This window comes from Carlito syrichta, unplaced genomic scaffold (assembly GCF_000164805.1).
Source record: "Carlito syrichta isolate Samal-C Ts95f unplaced genomic scaffold, Tarsius_syrichta-2.0.1 Scaffold287615, whole genome shotgun sequence".
Taxonomy (NCBI): Eukaryota; Metazoa; Chordata; class Mammalia; order Primates; family Tarsiidae; genus Carlito; species Carlito syrichta.
In genome coordinates this window covers 96,131-117,533 of record NW_007231711.1, presented here as the reverse complement: position 1 = coordinate 117,533, position 21,403 = coordinate 96,131, and the positions used below count along the sequence as shown (strand labels likewise).

Genomic DNA, 21,403 nt, shown 5'->3' with positions numbered 1-21,403 from the left:
GAGGGCCGCGGCAGCCGTTTGCGACGCCCGGCCCAGGAAGTGTGTGGCGGGCGGGGCGGGGCGGCCCTGCCCGGGGCCGCCGGGGCCCGACTCAGACGCCCGCACCGCACTCCCGGGGCCCTTCGCCCCAGATCCGCTCGTGACCCCCAAGAAAGAAAGAAAGGGAGGTCGAGGGGAGCGGAAGGTGATGGAGCCGGGTCTTTATTTTTCCCGACGAGTCCCACCTCTGCCGAGGCCCGAGCAAGGCTCTTTCTGGGGTCGGACGGCCAGCTGAGAAGGAGACAGGGAGACCTTTAAAAATGTCTATTATTTTTAACACCCTCAACTCCCAAGCTAGAATGAGTCACATTCCTTTACTCGACGGTTGCAGAATTTCTTTCAGGGTCATTAACACATGAAAGAGTTCTGTGGACTTCTGCCACGTGTACTGGAGTTAATTTGATAGTAATGCCTGGCCCTTCAGTGCTCTGGGTGTGTGCTTGTGTGTGTGTGTGTGTGTGTGTGTGTGTGTGTGTGTGTGTGTGTGTGTTGGGGACGCTGATTTTTTTTTCTAGCGATGTCAAGGCCACTGTCACAACCGCTGATTTTCCTGACCTTATGTCCATTTGAAGCAGAAAGAAATTCAATTATTGTCACTTAAAATGAAATCCCAGTATATTTCACAAAAAAGTAAACAAACTCGTTCTAAAATATTTTTAATACCTGTGATCTTGGCATTACTTTGAATCTAATAATAAACCCAAGGCTTGTTCAGGTGTTATAACTATTAATATACCAGAGTCTGATTTCAGTGGTGACTCTTTCACAACTTTGGACGTTTTGCACAAGTTTGGAAATGTGGCTTGTGGTTGCACTAGAGATGTAGCAGGTTCTATAAGTAGCTAAAGAAGTGTGTTGATTGCTGCCTGAAAGAAGATCTTTCTGCTGTAAAATTGGGTTTTCAGCAAGGTTTCTGGTGTGTGTGTGTTTTATGTGTGTATGAAAACTTAATGGATTTCTTTGTAAAATCCTGGGTAAAGCAGTGTTTTGCAAATGTTTCGTAGCAAATTTATACACTTTTTTAAATGGTGTGGAGTATTTGGAAGAAGGAAGGAGAGTTTTAAAGCCTCTGGCAAATTTTGGTTTAGCTGTAAAGGTGAGACTGGAGAGAAATGTCACATTAACTGTAGTATGATGGGTTTGAAAAATACCAACACTTCGCTATCTCAGCAGTGGGGAAGATTCCAATCAGAATTCAAATCAGATTGCCTTCTTTCAGGTTTTTTGTTGAAAATTTACTGAGGGCAGATAGGTGTTGTGGAGAGCATAGTGGGGCTGCAAATATTAGCAAGTTGGTGCTGTGTTCTCTTGGAATTTGCCCTCATCCCAAAACAACAACCGTGCAGTGCAAAAGGAAGACACTCCTTTCTTGCCATTGCTGATGTTACTAGTTCGGAATACTTGACCCTAGACTATGCAGCAGTACTTTCTCCCCCACTCCAGTCCAGCCAATATGGTTTACTGACAGTTTAATCTTCCTGAATATGAATGTCAGGAGACTGCTCCTCTGCTCGCCCACAGTTTTTAGTCTGACCTTCATTGAACTCTATATTTTAACCCAGCCTATATTTCAGCCTTCTTTCCTACTATTCTCCAACTTGCTTCTGACATGGGCCCTGGAGCTGATGTCTGTGGTTTTTCCTGGGCCCTGCTTGGTGTGCCTTCTGCTATAGTCTCCCTGTGGAAATTCTTTCAGTCCTTCAAATTCTTATCTGGGTCTTCCATAATGCCTTCAGAGTCAACATATATCAAGCTCTTATTATGTGTCAAGATTTTCTTTGTATTGTGACTGGAAGCAACTACGCCTTTCTGGATTTTTTTTCCCTCACTTTGTATCATTTTAATGATATTAATCCCAGACTGTTTTATTTTATAGATATTCATGTAGTCATTAATATTTTATACTTGAAGGCATAAAAGGTATTTTGTATGGCTCTCTGTTTGAGGAAGAGTCTCGTGAAAGACAGGCCCTATATAATTAAATTAATGAACAAAGACCCAAACAGTCCACTATATTCCTGTTAGTATTCCTTAATATCTTGACAGAATCTTTTTAGCCCAGTTCTGCCACTTTCTTGTTTATTGATTTTGGACCAAATCCTTTCCATATTTCCTTAATTCAAAGTTTACTACCTATAGTTGTAAGATACACTCAGTGTGGTCTTCCCCCAAAAAGGATGACATTAAATCAGTAGTGTGAGATCCATCTTGATTTTTAAAAGTCATAGTGTGAAAAACATGCATTTTAGAATGAAAGAAATCACTTAATTTTTGTCTGTCGCTTTCCCTAGCCTGCAAAACATTTTTACTCTCTTCTCTCCCATAGTATGAGATAAAATGACGATAAATGTGAAAGTCTTCAGATTTCCCAAGAGAAAGGAACCATGCACATTTTTCAGAATTCCCTCTTTCATAGAAGAATTTTTAAAAATTTTACATGCTCACGATGAGACTACTGAATTGTTTTCGTACCGTAAGGCTAAACTGAGTTAAAATGTAGCTTTAAAATTTTTCCATGTTAGTGTCTTGTTTCTGAAAAATCATTTAGGAAAATGTGCCATTTAGATATAAAGTGCAAAGTGGTTTTTAACAGATCTGACTTTATTATAAGCAATTCATTATCAAGCATAGAGGGAGAGAAAAATCATAAGAAGCCTATTGTAATTGTTGCTCCCAAATTCCAGCATTAGCCTAACATTTTAACCTCATCACTAACCTTCCTTTTCCCTTAACCAGGCATACAAATACACTAACCCAGTTATGTTCTTACTTCTTTCTATCTGAAATGCCCCTTTATGGTCTTCTCCCACCCAGCCCCCACCACCCATACAAAGTTTAACTTTAAAAACCTTTGTCACCTGGCCAACTCCTATGTATCCATTCTTTTAAGATGGTAACAAACCCCACCATGCCCTGGTTCCCTCCCACTTGCATGTTAAATCATCTTTTTTGTTAGAAAGGCCTTTGACTTTGTCATAGATGTAAAGGTAGACCATTCAGTGTTAGAAATATTTAATAGATAAGTGAATGGTCTCTTGGGGGCTGTGGGGACTCTTGGGTGATGTTTGAACTGAAACTAGAATGGTGAGTAGGGATTTGCTAGCATGGGCAAGGGGGGGATGTCTGGAAGTTGGAAGTTCATGTTTGCAGCTAAGAAGCGAGTAACCTGAGTTAGTGATTTGGGAGCTAATAACAATAGAGTATCAGAGAGTTCATTATATAGCATGGGCAAGGGGAGATGTCTGGAAGTTGGAAGTTCATGTTTGCAGCTAAGAAGCAAGTAACCTGGGTTAGTGATTTGGGAGCTAATAACAATAGAGTATCAGAGAGTTCATTATATGAGCTTTTAAAATTACGAGGTTTTTGTAGGGAAGAAAAACTCTCATAACGTGAAAATATTTATTAAGTTACTACTTTAAGAAACGAATTCCTTTCCAAACTTTCATCCTATTTATCCCCATCCTCCCACTTTGGCATAGGGGATATAATATAGTTTGAATTAGTTGTAAAGTGAAGTTATATATCATGCCAAAAATGTCGGCATTTATTTGATGAAAATGATTTGGAGCTTTGGTTCACATGCAAAACCATTGACTAATGGAGATCTGATAGATTGTCCTCCAGGAGTAAAGTAGCTGGTGATCATTCACTGAATGAATATTGACAAAACAGAAAGCTTAGATGTGATGATGGGTAGTACCAGTGTCCTTAGGGCAGATGAGGAAAGTTATCAGAAAAGGAGACTAAGAAGTAAGAATCAAGGAGAAAGAGATACCAGGGCACAGTGTCATGGAGTCTGCAGAGGAGGCCCATCGCAGCAAGGGAGTGGTCACCAGTGTCAAGTGTAGCTGAAGTCATTTTAACTTTTGGTTAAAATGTTAAGAAAGCATGAGTGCTTTTCCACAGTGTTGAACTGAGAAATGAATGAGGGGGAGAACTGTAATGTATACTTTCATTAAAGTTTTTTTAATCATGAATTTATATATATATATTATATAAGTATACTTGTATATAGAAAAAGTCTCAAAGACTACACAATTAACAGTCACTTCTGGGGAGGAGAATTGTGTACTTGTATTAGAAGAGTTGGTGTTGGTGAAATGGGGTGCTCTAAATCGTCTCACTTCCTTTTCTTTCTGTTTTTAATTTTAAGCAATATCGCATAGAGTACATCAAATGCTGTTACAGAAAGAGGTATTGAGAGGCCAGAAGTGGAGCCATAGCATGGACTAGTTTATTGAAGACAGCGTAAAAGGGCATGAAAGAATGTGAAGTTTCGAGTTGATTGGCGTGTGTGTGTGTGTGTGTGTGTGTGTGTGTATTTTAAGATATGAACGATTTGAGATAGAAAGGTTGAAAATAATGAGAAGGACGCAGCAAAGTTAGATTATCTAGAGCTTTAGAGTTATAATGAAAGGAAGACCTCCTCCTGTGGGAAATTCAAACTTGAGTTTCTTTAGATTCTTGGGAATTGTGGGATTTAAAAAAAATAAATAAAAATTCAGTGGCCCAATCCCCAGAGATTTTGAATTACTGGATTTGTGCTGGAGCTCAGTGTTGGAAAACCTGTGCCAGGAACAGTAATAATCTCTTTTTATAAGCAGATTTGTTAGAGTATCTTCAAAACACAGAAAAGCAAATTGGGACTCTCTTCTACCTCTGAGAGTCCCGATTTGTAAAAAATAAACAAATTGAGACTCTCAGAGGAAGTTATTGCATACTTTTCCCTCTCAACCAGGTTTCCATTAGCCTAAATTGTATATTAATCCTCCCCTTGTTTTTCTTCATAGTTGTATTACATATGCATTTCTAAACTACATTGTTTACTTTTGCCTGTTTTTAAATGTATTTAGCTATTTCATTTATCAAACGAGAGTTGAAACATGTCTGAAACATACCTTTTAACATCATCTAGAATTTAAATGATGTACTTCTGTTATACTTAACTTTTTTGCTTATGCATGTTGTTGGTCGTCTTTCAAGATTTTTTGACTAACTGTTTTCTTTTCTGTTCTTCTTCTCTAAGTCATTTATTTGCTACTTCCTTCCCATAATATTTATGTTGCTCCTGAGACTTTATATTGAACCATAGGCTAGGCTGTAGGCTCTGGTTATCATTCCTTCCTCTCTTTCTTAATTTCTCCTGGTGAACCTCCCTTACCATCTCAAATAATGTCCCTCTCTTTGGTGCTCTTGTCCTTTTTGTCTCACTGTATTCCTGTTCCAGCATGAAATGACTTTTCTCCTGTATCTCCCCTACTGCTTTCCTCCTTCCTTGTATCTCTCTTCCTGTGCTCCTCTTGCAGTAGCCAGTCATTTTGCTGCTCTATTTGAGCAGTCTCTAATTTTGCCAGCTCAGCTGTTTTTCCCTTTCCTTCTGGCCCAGCTGTGCTGGCTTCATTTGTTATTCTATACTCATCCTTAGTTGTAAGGCTGTGTCCTTTGCTACCAAGGATGCAGCCGTGTGTGAGCCTCCCTTATCCCCTTACTAACTTTAATTTTCTGTGTGAAACTTTCCCATTTCATCTCATCAGATTCAGTTATTTGAAAGTTTTAAAATACATTTAACTGTAATTATTCATTTGTAAGTAGGCAAAAAGTTGCTTCTACTATCACACACAGGTAAGTAACCCAACCCCTTTTTAATTCCCGCAGTGTTTTTCAACTCAACTGCTTGAGTCTTATTCCTGGAGATGGGTGTGTGTGTGTGTGTGTGTGTGTGTGTGTGTGTGTGTGTGTGTGTGTGTGAGTGAGAGAGGAGAGAGATGGAGTCTCACTCTTGTCACCGTGCAGTGGCATGCTTATGATCACCGCAGCCTCGAACTGCTAGGCTTAGGCGATTCTTCTGCCTCAGTCTTCCAAGTAGCTGGAACTACAGATGCACACCACCACACCTGGCTAGCTTTTGTGATTAATTGTAGAGTCCTCTAGCCTTGGCCTCCCAAAGTGCTGGGATTACAGGTTGAGCCACTGTGTCCAGCCTCGAGGTGCTCTTAATAGCTCCTGGACATCTGTGTTTTTAAAAGTATTGTTTATGGTGGTAACATTCCTCTTCTGGTCAGTCATGGGCCTTTTTTTGTTTTTTAATTGATTCTTGGTTTTTTTAACCATTAAATTTTCTGCTCTTGGGGATTTTAAGTAATATCTAAGGCATAGCTAAACTGAATCTATGGAATTCTCCATCTCTCTAGCTTTTGGCACTATAGCTGTACAGTAGATTCTCATGAGGAATTCTCCATACTTTAATAGTTTCTACACAATATTAAGGTTTATTATCTTTTAGTCCTTGAGCAGATATATGAGATTACCATTTTACAGATGAAGAAATTGAGCTGTGTTGTTTGGGGCAAATATTTTAATAAATGGTAGTGCTAAGACATAGAGCCATCTGACCCCAAGGGCCATGCTCTTGGTCGTATGGTGGTCTGGGTCCTTTCCCGTTTGCCCTCCCTTGCCCCACCTCTTCTGAATTTTTACTTTTCATAGCTGTGATATAGCTTTCGGTTTGTCCCAATTCTCTCTTCAAAATATTTTCATATTCAAGTGTAGCTGAGAGTTACTGTGTTTCTGACCAAATCTGGGGGGGAAAGGGAGAAAAGGAATATTGATGGCAGTGTGCTGTAGTTAACTCCTTGAATGTAGGATGGTATTTGACACAGAGTTAGAGTTAGTGTTTCAGTAAATGATGCATGTGTGCTAGGTAGACTTTACTGGGTAGGCTGCATGCATTGACCAGTTTATTTCTCCTTGTTCCAAAACAGGATCTGAGGGCATTTATATTAAAAGTTTCAGTGTAAATGATTTTTAGTGTAAATGAGAGATTGAGGGTATATTCGTTTTCTATTGCTACCATAACAAACTACCAGAAACGTAGCAACTGCAACCACACACAATTTACCTTAGAGTTCTGGGCTAAAATCAAAGTTTCAGCAGCACTGAGTTGTAGAGCCTTTGCTCATTCAGGTTGCTGGCAGAATATAGTTCCAAGCAACAGTAGGACTGAGACCCCTGTTTCCTTGCTGACTGCCATCTGAGAGCTTTTCTCAGCTCCTGGAGTCTACCACATAGCCACATCCCTTGGCTCATGGCCCTCTTTCTCCATCTTCATAGCCAGCAACAGTGAGTCGCAGTCTTCTCATGTCCCAACTTTTTGATCTCCTTGGGGTCATCCCATTGTCTCTGTAGGAAAGGCTCTCCACTTTTAGGGAATCATGTGATTAGATTAAGCTTGCCTGGATAATCCAGGATAATTTCTGCATCTGAAGGGTTTTTTCTTTGAGTTGGTGTCTTACTCTTTTACCCTGGCTGGAGTATAGCACACTCATGGCCACTGCAGCCTTTACTTGCTGGACTCAGGCGATCCTTCCACTTCAGCCTTCCAAGTAGCTGGAACTACAGGCGCGCACTACCACACCTAGCTAATTTTTTGATTTTTTTTTGTAGAGACAAAGTCTCACCAACTTGCCTAGGCTGGTCTGGAACCCTTGGGCTAAGGCAATCCATACCTCGGCCTCCCCAAGTGCTGGGATTACAGCCTTGAGCCACCACGCCCCACCTTGAAGATTTAATCTTAATCACATCTGCAAAGTGTAGGGCAACATATTTACAGGTTCTTGGGATTAGGGTGTGAACATCTTTTGTAGGACATTTTTTTGTGTACCACAGAGGGCTAAAGGAGCAAATGATAGAGTAAAATGAAATTAGATGGGACATTAATAACATTAATATCCAAAGTATATGATATGAAGTTGTGTACACTTATTTGAAGTGGACAGTGTATTTAACACTAACCATTGCAAAGTGACAACCATGCTCATTTACCCTTATTATCGTGTTTTTTTTTTTAAAAAGTAGGTGGACTTACCTCCCAATACTGAGGCTTGAAGGAAGCTTGATTCCTTTTCAGAAGAATACAGTGTAATGTAGTGAAAGAATGTAAATATATAACCTGGCTTTATACGACATTTTCTCTGGCAGCATAACTCATTGAATCTGAACAATAATATCCATGAGGAAAACTCCATTTTATAGGTGAGGAAACGGAGACTTATTGTCACATTTTACCAAGCTGCTATCTGACCACGCTGGAACTTGAACCAGGTCTTTCTGACTCCAAAGTTCATAGAATGACTACCCTATTATACATGTTTCTTGATTCCCTGAAGTTCCATATCAGGCCTCTTCTGTTGGCATACTAACTACTTGGTCCATTGACTTCCTGTGGAAGTACATAGTCCTTCAATATCCTTTACTTAAACAGATAGAACTGTCAATCGTGCAGACAGGACAGATCTATCCTATGTTAAACTGGGATAAAGTCCTTTCTCTGCCGCTTACCAGTAATTGACTGTGGGCAACCCATTTAATCTTCATGAGTCTTGGTATCCTCATCTATAAAATGAGAATGAACAAATGAGATCATATGTAACAGTGACTTAAATAAGAAATGTTTGCTATTTCATCCTCACTTATTATCCTACTTCTTTTAATGTTTCTATAATTTTCCTTTAGGCATTTAAAAAACTAACTTATATTTGGCCAGTACTGTATATAGTGTCTAAGCAATGCTGATCATAGTAAAAAATAATTTTTTTCTGTTCTCTGTGTGTCCTAACATGTTGCTTATTTTTTTCCTATACCTGTTTGCTTGCTCTTTTTTGACCAGCGGATAATGTAAAGGAGTGTTATTGTTGAATTGTTTCTTTCCAACCTTGGGTTAGCGTTTTCTTGTACTTACCATATTTGTTTGGGTCTAAAAGTTTTATTGAAAGTTTCTCAAGTTATCAAGATCATTTATCAAGATTAATTTTATTCCAGAAACCTATATTTTGGCAGCTTTGCTTAGAGTATATGAAGTTTGGCATTTAAGTTTGTGAATTCATCCTAGAAAAAGTGCTAGCCGGGCTCGGTGGCTCAGCCTGTAATCCCACGCCTTTGGGAGGCTGAGGTGAGTGGATTGCCTGAGCCCGCGGGTTCAAGACCCACCTGGGCAGCGAGACCTCATCTCTACAATAAATCAAAAAATCAGCCAGGCGTGGTAGCGCATGCCTGTAATTCCGGCTACTTGGAAGGCTGAGGCAGAAGGATCACCGGAGCCCAGCAGGTCGAGGCTGCGGTGGCCGGGAGCGGCCACTGCACTCCAGTCTGGGTGACTGAGTGAGACTCCAACTCAAAAAAAAAAAAAAAAAAGAAAAAGTGCTATATATACCTCACTGCTGAGTGTCACTATGGTCATTTTCAAAGTACTCTCCTTGGGAAGTTATGCACCAAAGCCAGCACCTAGTCCACTTGTCAAAGCAATATTGGAATTCTTTCTGAATTGGCTGTCACAACTGCTGTCGTATTACCCTTGATGTCCTGAATGTCATCAAAATATCTTCCTTTCAATATTTTCTTTATCTGTGGGTGAAGAAAAAAGTCGTTGGGGGCCAGATTAGGTGAGTAGGGAGGGTGTTTCAATACAGTTATTTTTTTAGTGGCTAAAAACTTCCTCACAGACAGTGCTATTTGAGCTGGTGCATTTTTATGATGCAAGAGCTGCTTTGGAACCATTTTTTGCACACAACTTTGTCATGCCAAGATTTTCAGTTAAGATTTTCCTGTTTGTCTATCAATGTTTATTTGGTCTGCTACGCTTCTCACAGTCAGCTGATGATTTTGATGCACAAGTTGACAAATTCTTGCAATGTTTTCACCAGTTATGCTCGTTACTGGCCATTTTGACATCTGTTCTTCAGTGATGCTTTTGCTCCCCTCAGAAAAACGTTTAATCCATCTGTACGCTACTGTTTTCTTCATGGCACTATCCCCATACATTTGGACTAACATGTCCCTGATTTCACTTCCATTCTTGCCAAGTTTAACAAGAAATGTAATGTTTGTTTGTTGCTCTAATTCAAGTTCTGACATTCTCACAACTGCACACAAAATATTGACAACAATAGTGAATGCCACTCAGCAAGACACCGCTACATGTCGACACAAGCACAGCTGTGAGACACTGATATACTAAGGTTATTAAATCTTACCAAGTTATTTGTACAGTACTGCCAACATAAGTATGAGTTGGCAAATTTGCAAACTTAATTGTCAGACCTCATATGACCATCCAAGTCCACTAATTCTTTAGAAGACCCATAGAATTTTGTTCAAAGAAGGACCTGTTTGATTACAAGGATCAGAAACTCACTCTAATTAGCTCAAGAAAAGAGATTTGTGGTAAGAATTTAAAGAAGCCTTATAGGAATCCATGGGGAAAAAAACAATGTAAACAGATTTTTGTTTTTCTCTCATGACTTTTCTCTTGACCCTTAAGCTATATAGAAATCTGTATTTGATTTTTTTAAGCATGTTTCTTTTCTCTTTTAAAAAAAATTTAGCAATCTTTTCATTATTGATTTCTGACTTTAAATTTCACTTTAGATTATAGCCTGTAGACCATATGTATTGATTTTTCAGTGTTTGAGACTAATTTTTTAGCTGGGTATTTGATCAGTGTTTGTACATGTTCCATGTGTGCTTGAAAAGTATATTCTAGTTTACATGGTGGCTCCAGATTTTCACACATATTCATTAGGTGAGTCTTGCTATTTGTATGGAATATATCTTCTTTGTAGTCTTCTGTTCAGTTCATTTTTCAGTTTTGGTGAGAGAGGTTAAAATCTCCTGTTACAACAATGGATTTTTCTCGTACTTATGTGAGATTTTTACCCGTCTCTCCCTGTCCCTTTAAATTTGGGGGCTAATTTGTAAGGTGTATATGAGCCATACAACTTACCAAGGAGTTATTCTTTTGTCATTAAGTTTCTCTTTACCTGTTTAATATAGCTTTTGGTATTCAAGTATTTGACATTAATTTTGCATATTTGGCTTGTATTTGCCTAGTATGTACTTTACATCCTCTTTCCTTTTTAAAAATAATTTTGCCTGTTTAGAAAATAAACATTACATTTGGCTCCAAAACTTTTGTTCAACATGATTTTGAGGAATTTTTATCTATATTAATACATTTTGCTCTATTCATTTATATTAATTTCTCAGTTGCTTTAATTTTAAGTATGATCTGTTATTTAACTGTACCACAGTTTTTCCATTCTTTCACTTACGGAAATTTTAGGACTGTTTGTTAGTTTTGTTGTAAAAGATGATAATGCATGAATTATTTTTGTGCCTGCCTCCTTGAGTTGTATGCTAGAGTTTGAAAATATACCTTGCATTGGAATTGTGAATGGATGGTATGTACCAGCATATCTAAATCACTCTCCAAAGTAGTTATCAGTTGACTTTCATTCTAATTCTCTTTTTTTTAAGCCCATGTTTTTTATGTAGTCCATTACAATGTTTAAAAACTCAGTCTGAGAGTCTGTATATTAACGGAGAAATTTCATGCTGTTATATGTATTGTAATCATTGATGTATTTCTACTGTCAGGTACTACCCTGGCCCAGTTAGATGGATGGGGATCAAAGTGTAGATTATAGTCATGCCCCAGCCATGGGCTTTTGAGTAGAGGCAGGTACATGTCCTGCACAGGAAACAGTGTGGTGGTCAGATTTCTCAAACATATGTAGTGTCATCTATTTATTGTAGAATAATGTAGAAAGAGTCTAATGGAAAGAGAATACCTGCTACTAACTTATTTGAGCACGTGAACAATTAACTTAAATTTCTGAGTTTTCTGTTTGTAAAACGAGTATAATATCTGACTAGTGCACACTGTGGGGTTATTCCCCAAAGTTCAATTTTTTTAAAAACTTTACAGCTGTCTTTAAAATGGAAGTTTCAGTTATTTGTTTTCCTTATTATTTGTAGTTGTTATGTCAGTGTCAGTGGTGTGTTCATGCTTGCTCTGCTGCCCCCAGTACTAATAAAATTGATGGATTGACTCTCCCTTTTGCATTTGTCCATCTTTAGTAATAACAGCTCTGCATCTTGCAGGCAATTAATACATTATTCTAAGTCCTCTTTGACACCATTTTAGCTTAGACACCACTCTTGAAAATTTCCAGGAACCTAATGTTTGTAATTGGAATATATTGATTAGTGTGGTGACTCCATTGCTTATTTGTGAACTTGGTAAAGTTCAAACATCTTCACCTTTAATTTTCTCACCCAGAAAAACTAGTAGTAATCCTTAGTTTGTCTGCGTCATAGGATTTTTGTGAGTTTGAAGCAAATAATATGTGCAGGTGCCTTGTAAGCTGCAGAGTAATTTATTGATAGTAATATCTTACAGATCATTTTTTCCTATCTGTTGAACATCCTAACATTAAGATAGTGGGGTAGGTCTTACCTTTAGAAAAACCTGTTCTCAACAAAATGGCAGCTTTTTGATCCTGATGTACCCTGGGATTCAATAAAATAAAAAATCCTTTTCTAGCTCAGATGTTAGTTCTGTAGAAGTCTTTGGTATAAATAAATTTATTGACCAATGGTTATCTTAACTCTTTGGATAATGTATTATTAGTTCAGTTTTAACTATTTCATAGGGAAAAGTAAAAGTGCATGAGTCCCAAATCACTTATGCTCAAAGTTTTTCTTAACTTGGTACAAAAATTAATAAATAGCAAAATGGTTATCAGTTACAAGTTAAAGCAATAGTAATTGTATGCCTGGCCAGTTGATTCACCGGTACTCTAAGTAAAGGTACTTATTGTACATTATCAGGATAACTTTGGGTATGAGGTGAAGAAATTCTATTGGTTTCATAGCCAGGTGGATTTTTAAGTAATTGAATAACTGTATTAAGGAGCTGCTCTTGTAGGCAAGCTAGAGCAAGCATGATGCTACACTCAGTCCTGGATTTTTTTACATTTAGCATTAGCAGCAACTTGGATAAAGTTCAATTTGGTTGAAGGAGCTAATGTATAATTTGAATTTTATATTATTTTTAAAAATTATTTTAAAAATGTAGGGTACAAATGAGGGTTAGGTACATATGTGATCGCCATACAGGTATGTGTGGGCACCCTTATTGATGTTATGTGACCTCCCCCCTGCTCCCCGGCAGTGTCCCACTACTGCCAGTTCCTTATAATATATAACTTGAGTTTTAAATGAATCACCTTGATAGGCAGAATGACTGGCTAAATTTAGCGAAGTGGAATTAAGTAAAAGTGAAGTTAAAATCCCTGTATTTACTTTTAAAATAATCACACAAATACAAGATGGATGTCAGCTGGTTAAATAGCAACACATGTATAAAAACTTAAGTTTTACATGACTTGATTCATATAAATTGGATAAGTAATGATAAATGTGAAGTTAGGTTAGTAAAGCTATAATTTACAAGTAAGGCAGGTTCTACCATGTCCAGCCTCAACTGTAGTTCAATTCTGAAAACCCTCATTTTGGAGGGACATTTCCAAATTGGAGTCTGAGATCATGATGTTTTAGGACCGTTGAATAAACATTTTAACCTAAAAAAAGGGAAGACTCAAAGGAAAATATAATAATGACTTGTGAATACTTAGATGACTGTTACGTAAAAGTGGGTTTCGACTCTTCATGGCTTTTTGTGGGCCAAACCCAGAACCACAAGTAGAGTAGATAGATTTGGACTCCCTATGGAATGGAAAAAGATTATTCCATGGCGAGTTAATTTTAATAAAGCTTAGTCAAGCAGGGGTTTCCAGGGCTTGGAAGATGGAATTTATGTAAAGGGTAGAGAGTTGGAGCTGATTTTTTTTTTCTTTTTAAAGAAATTTAAAATACTGTTGTGGGCAGTCCCTAAGCTGAAGTTAGAAATATGAAGACTATTATACCCTAAAGGGGAGTCCAGTTTACCAAAATAATTACAAGAAAATGTAACAAAAAATATGTACAAAGTATTAAAGGAGCATGGAGAGGATACTTTATAAGTGGATTGAATGATTCCTAAAAGATTCATAGTATCAGCACACATTTGTTGAGTTACTGTGCTGTGACATTCATATATGTTCTTGCAGTAATCTTGTAGGTAGTTGTTAACCCCATTTTACAAATAGAAAATCAAGCAACACATTCAGACTTGGTGTAATGTATTTGAATAATTCCACTTACTATAATCCTGTGTAATCAGTTTGTGCTCTTGCCCCTGTCTTTGTATTAATTATGTTAGGTGAGCTTCTCATACTTCTTGTATTTTGCCAAGAAGTCTTAATAACTTTGTACCGGGGATGTTATATAAAGTGTGACAATATAGAGTTTCTTTCAGGATTGGGGAGGAGGGGTTTGATAATTAAGACTAGAGGCGTCCTGGGACCATACTGTAAAGAGAGTGTTTATAGGAGAAACCAAAAAAAAAAAAATTATGTTGAATTTAAATGAAAAATGCAAATTTTCAACTTTAGTCATGAATAAGTCTTGTTAAAAAGTACTACTGAGTAGTATTCTTTGAAACTCTCCTGGGGGGGAAAAGAAATCAAAATCTTCTTCACAATGTATTATTTTGCTCGTGGTTAATGTAGCTGTTTTTGGTCAAGTTAAAGTTTTGCTGGTTGTTTAAAAGCCTTGTTACTATGGAAGCAGTTGGATGAAGTCAATAAAGTCTTGCTTATATATCGTTAATGTAATTCCTTCTTTTCATATGTAAGCATGATAAACAATGGCCTGTGTATCCTTCGAAAAATTTTCTGTGCATCTGTAAGCCTGTGTGTGTGTGTACACACGACATGTGTGTCCCAATCCCACCTATAGGATTACGCAGTTAGTACTGTTCTCCACCTTTATTTTTTTCACTTGAGTGAATCTTGGTTGTCTTCCATATCACCACGTATAAATATATCTTATTTTTTAAACCTCTCAAGCAACTGAACCATAATTAATTTAATCAATTTCTAATTCTGTTAGTTTAGGTCTGTGGTAGTAAACAACAGAAAACAACTATGGTTAACATAAACAGAAGGTGATTTTGTTGGAAAGATTGGATGGGCACAGATAGAAAAGGCAATAGAATCAAGTTTGAAAATGGGCAGAAACAAGAAAAGCAAGGTGCAGCCACATTTCCTGTTGTTAGTGCAACCTGCGTAAGAAGATGCTAGACACATGCCACTGGATTCTACTGAACTCTTATCTCCACTGTAACCACCATAGATGTCTCTCTTGATAGCCACTGATACTGTAGCACCTTTTCAAGATTTCAAGTTCTGGATGGGAGCATATGATTGGCTCAGCCTAGGTTACATGTCTCTGAACTAGCTGTCAGGGAACTCAAAGAAGGGTGCTCTGATGCTATGTTGCCAGAAACAACAAATGTCCACTAATACCTGCTGATGAATAATATTGGTATACATGGTGCTGCTGTTAGCATTCTTGTGCATTTGTGCAAGAAGTAAAATTTCTGGTTCAACTGGTATTTATTTACATTTTGCATTGTGATAGGTATTACCAGGTTGCTTCTATTAAAAATATGAATTTAGAAAAATTTAATTTTGACCTTTGTATATATTTCATGTACTTAAATTCAACAGGCTAACCTCAGCATTAATTGTGTATATTAACTGATGCCTAGTCTAGTTTGGGGATTTATAAGTTTAATTTGTTATTCTTCATGCATTATTCCTTTGGCTCTTATTAAGTTAAACTGGCAATTTTGTGAGATAGTTTTTTTTGCTTATAGCCTTTAACTTTGATACAAACCATTTATAGCATACTGCTTAGAGATCACATACAATAAATTTATTATATAATAATTATATTTTACATTTATATACAATTTGATTCATAGCTTCATAAAAGAATTTCTTCTTCAAGCTAATTAATTGAAATGTATTTCTGAGATGATGTAGTTCTTATTTGGAATTTTTATTTAAGAAAGGATTAGGAAAATGGTCAAATTAAAGTGTAAGATACCTGACATATCTATATGACCTCACTGGAACAGTATTATTTGGGATAAAGTCAGCATCATGGCAATAGTATTCTTTTAAAGAAAACGTTCCTGCACTTTGGGAGGCCAAGGTGAGAAGATTGCCTGAGCCCAAGGGTTTGAGACCAGCATGGGCAGTTTGGTGAGATCTCGTCTCTACAATAAACCAAAAAATTAGCTGGGTGTGGTAGTGTGCGCCTATAGTTCCAGCCACTTGGAAGGCTGAGGTGGAAGGATCACCTGAGCCCAGCAGGTTGAGGCTGTGGTGGCCATGAGCGTGCCACTGCACTCCAGCCTGGGCAACAGAGTTGAGATTCCAACTCAAAAACAAACAAACAAAATTTTCCCTCATCAGAATTCTCCACTGTCACAGTCATTTCACTTGGTAATATTTCATTCTTTCCTAGTATTGCTACTAATACTTGGAAAGTGAGATGATGTTCTTTCTAGTTAGGAGAGGTATTACAAATAGCATGTATCTGAGAAAGAGCAAAAATTCAGGAGAATCAGTAGTACAGTGGGGGAAAATATGATTTAGAATCAAAAGTCCTGATTTTGAGTTTTTATGCCTGCCTCTTATTATTTATGATAAAATGCCGACAAAAATTAATCAGATTTTTTCTTTGATTCCTGTCCTTGTGTTAATTAAAAGAGAACAGGCATATTCTAGATTCTTTCCAGTTGATTCATTTTACCATGAATACAAGCAAAAATATTGTAGATGAGATTTTTTCATTGGGTGTGTGTTGGATTAGCTACTACACAGTAATTTCTGAGTTTATTTTCAAAAGCTATAGTATAAAGTATACTTTACATTGCAACCGAGGTTCAAGTATGTGTGTAAGTGCATATATATCTCTACAACAGAAGTTTCCAAATAGTACTAATTGTAACCCTATGGAGTACAGTCTCATATTTGCTATTTTGTTCTAGTTCTTTTTTAATGGTAGTTGTGATCCACTAAATTGATTTCATGACCTAACTGGTTATAGCTTACTGTTTAAAAAATAACACACTGGAGAACCTTCTGGTTATAACAAAACTGACAGTTTAAGATTCTGAGAGGTATTTATAGCTCAGTTTTCGTTATCCTGGTTTTTCTCAAACATTCTAGCCATTTTCCGTCTTAAAACAAACTAGTTAGGAAACTTTGCAAGTTGGGAGGAAGAAATAGGGATGTTATTTTTACCACAATCTGTAAATCTTACTTGCTATCTAACTTAATACTTCTGTAACTTATTCCCTAAGAAAATTAGTAAATGTTCCTTTTTATTTTTCAATTATTAAAACTTTAAATTGGCCAGGGGTGGTGCCTTGAGCCTAGGAGTTTCAGACCAGTCTAGGCAACATAGCAAGACCTTGTCTCTACAAAAAAATAAAAAATAAATTAGCCAGTCACGGTGGCATGTGCCTGTAGTTTCAGCTACTTGGGTGGGAGTCTGAGGTGGAAGGATCACCAGAACCTAGGAGGCCAAGGCTTTGGTGAGCTGTGATCGTGAGACTCCGACTCAAACACACACACAACATTTAAATTGTAACTAGCCTTGTTTTTGTAAAAATATTACACTTAAATACAAACTAGGTCTTTCTTAGAAAATTCATTTATTATTTATTTATTTATTTTTTGAGTCAGAGTCTTACTCTGTCATCCAGGCTGGACGTGCAGTGGCATAATCACAGCTGCCACAGCCTCAACCTGCTGTGCTCAGGCAAGGCTTCTGCCTCAGCTTCCTGAGTAGCTGTAACTACTACTGGCACACGCTTGTAAAATTGGCCTGGCTAATTTTCTTGTAGAGACAAGAGTTTGCTGTGTTGCCCAAGTTGGTATCAGACTCCTGGTCTCAAGCAGTCTGCCTGCCTTGGCCTCCCAAAGTGCTGGGATTACAGACATGAGCCACTGTGCCTGGACTTGGTATACTTTGAAATGCAGAAGGTAAAAAGTACACCAAATATAAAACACAGGACTAGATTCTATTGTGATGGGTTTAAAAAATGGATTTGATATGTTCCTACCCTTATGTGGTTTGCAACCTTGCACCCTAGCTGATAGAATGTGATAAGGACTTGAATTGAGGAATTGGAAAAAAGTTTGGTATTTCATAAGATAGGGGATGCTTTTCTTCATTCTTGGAAAACTCTACATTTTGATGACATTTAAGCTGGTTCTTGAAAAAGCGGTAGGATTTAGACAAGTAAAAATGGTAAAAGAAAATTAAAATGTAAAATAGTTTTAAGCAGGAAGATAGTTCTCATTTTTTGCATATCTGGTAATCCACCTTATACCATCCTTAATATAAATAGTCCAGTTTAACTGTAGTACAGACCCTGTGTCAGGCAGTTATGGGAAATAAGGCTGGAAAGCTAAATCCATTAAACATGCTGCACCTAGGTAAGTCCTTGTTGTGACAGGTTAAAGTAGAGCTTGAACTTCATTCTGTAGACAGAATGCATTGAAGTTTTTAAAAGAAAAGAGTACAAAACTAGAGTTAGGATTAAGTTTAAAACTAAATACAGTGTGTATCCATTTTGTAATACATTGGCACAGATATACCTAGATGTTAAATGTAATCCTTTTCTTCTCTCTCTTTTTTTCTTCCATTCCTGATGCAGTCATATGCAGGATGGATTAGAAAGGTGGGATATAGTTAGATGGTTGGTTATTATACTGGTCCAGATAAGAGGTAGTACAGGTCTTATTCAAGGCAGTGGTGGGGTGGTAAAAATGAAAAGGAGGTTATAGGTGAGAACTGGAATTAACAGAGTTTAGTGAAGAATGTTGTGGAGACTGAAAAAAATTAAAGATGAAGATAATTTTCAGGCACTTTTCCATTTCTGAAGAATGTACGCTTCAAATAAGAATCTTTTTCCTTTATTTTAAAAAGTAGTGCATATACATAATAATATTAAAATAGTATGAAAGGGCAGAAAATTGGATATGGGGATGAAAAATAACATCATGCAAAAAGTATCAGATCAGAGAAAATATATAATATTAAAACTTTGAGTAGGTCAACTCAAGTGTGGGCTGTGCATAGTAACTTCCTTCCAAAGAGTACAGTATTGGGGGGAGGGAGTTACTTTACAGTGAAGAAGCCTGACAGTTTACCTCAGCCAGGTGATAAAGGTTAAATTTAACAGTGATCAGTCATATTGATAGTACATACCCTTGATATGATGTGATGAAATGGCACCATGTCTCTGTGGTCTTCTTCCCAAACACTTGTAACCCCAGTCTGTCTAATCATGAAAAAAAAGAAATCAGACAAATTTCAATACGAGTGCTTGTTACAAAACACTTGACCAGTACTCCTCAAAACTGCCAAGGACACCAAAAAAGGGAAAGTCTGAGAAACTGTCAAGAGGAACTTAAGGAGACATGACAACCAAATGTAATATGATATCCTGGATAAGATCCTGAGACAGCCAAAGGACATTAGGTAAAAACTAAGGGGGAAAAGAAATCAAAACTGTAGGGATTTAAAGGCAAAGAAGTTTCATAAAGAGTTCAAAGTAAATAATAAACTACCAAGTTAAGTCTGATCCATTAAGCAGTGTACTCATCTTAGGTGCTTACTAAATAGTTGATGAGTATATACCATGCTTGTGGTTCTTCATAAGCCTATTTCCAAGGTCAGTTTTACACTTCAGTGAAGCCTGTCTTCATCTATTGGTCAGAGCACACAGGTCTACATTTGATTTCCTGGAGTCCATGCCAAATCCAGGGTGAGCAGGATAATCACAGAAACTTGTCAGAGTTCCTTCTCCTCTAGCAATGACTGCAGAGAATATTTTCCCCCCTCCTGAAACCAAACAATTAAATCAATTATATTCTACACTCACAGAAAAGTTTCCATTTTTAAAAATCAGGAGCAGGCTAATTTTTACATAGCAAGACCCCTGTCCCTGCAAATAACAATAATAATAATTACCTGGTTATAGTAACCAAAGCAACATGATACCGGTACAAGGGCAGACACGTGAACCTATGGAACAGAATAGAGAATTCAGAAATAAGCCCAAATATCTACAACCAACTAGTTTGTCAAGGCAGACAAAAACACACACTGGGAAAAGGACACCCTTATTCAACAAATAGTGTGATTTGGTTTGGATACCTACATGCAGTGAAAATAAAACTGGATCCCTGTCTCTCACTATATACAAAAATTAACTCAAGATGCATTAAAGACCTTAATGGCAGACATGAAACCATAAAAATCCTAGAAGAAAACCTAGGAAAAACTCTTCTGTACATTGGCCTTGGCAAAGAACTTATAGCTAAGGCCCCAAAAGCAAGTGCAATAAAAAATAAATAAACAGAACTTAATTAAACAGAAAAGCTTCTGCACAGCAAAAGAAATAATCAGTAGAGTAAATAGGCAACCTACAGAATGGACAAAGATATTCATAAACATACATCCAACAAAGGCCTAACATCCAGACTCTACAAAGAACTCCAACAAATCAGCAAGAAAAAAACAACCCTATGAAAAAGTGGGCAAATGACATGAACAGACAACCATCAAAATAAGATATACAAGTGGCCAACAACATGCAGAAATGATCTACATCACTAATCATCAGGGAAATGCAAGTTAAAATCACAATGAGATGACACTTTACACCAGTCAGAATGGCCATTATTTTTTCTTTTTTTATTTCATGATATTTCTTATGAGTGTCAAAACTCATACTGAACAATGCGTTCTTGATTGTAGATGATGATTTATTTTTTGCACCTATTAAACTTTGTCTACAAGTAAAACAAAAACACGTGCTGATAATGGCCATTATTTAAAAATCAAAAAACAAGGGATGTTGATGCAGATGCGGTGAAAAGGAAACACTTACACACTATTGATGGCAATGTAAATTAGTACAACCTCTATGGAAATCAGTGTGGAGATTTCTTAGAGAACTAAAAATAGGTGTACCACTTGATCCAGCAATCCCACTACTTGGTCTCTACCCATAGGAAGAGGTCATCTTGCAAAAAAGACACCTGCATTTGCATGTTCATTGCAGAGCAAAATTCACAATTGCAAAGATATAGAATCAGCCTAAATGCCTATCAGCTGATCAGTGAATAATGAAAATGTGGTCTATATTTATCATGGAATATTATTCAACCATAAGAAAGAATAAAATAATGTCTTTTGCAGCAACTTAGATGGAATTGGAGACCATCATCCTAAGTGCAATAAAGCAGGAACGGCAAACAGGATACTGCATGTTCTCACTTATAAGTGGGAGCTAAGTTAAGAGTCTGCAGAAACATATAGCATGGTATAAAGGACATTGGAGACTCAGGAGGAGGAGGAGGAGAAGGATGGAAGTGTGAGGAGGGATGAAAAATTGCTTATCAGGTATAGTGTGCACCAGTGGAAGTGATGGATACGCTTAAAGCCCATACTTTTTCACCACTATATAAAGCAGTGATAACCAAAAACCATTTGTACCCCAAAGCAATTAAAATTATTTTTATTTTTTAATTAGCTGGGCATGGTGGTGTATGCC

General features: G+C 37.2%; 1 protein-coding gene across 3 annotated transcripts in view; it reads left to right on the top strand.

The window, feature by feature from the left end:
* RAB2A (RAB2A, member RAS oncogene family) overlaps positions 1-21,403 on the top strand; it is a 94,964-nt gene that overhangs the window by 465 nt on the left and 73,096 nt on the right. The gene's annotated exons all lie outside the window — the stretch shown is intronic.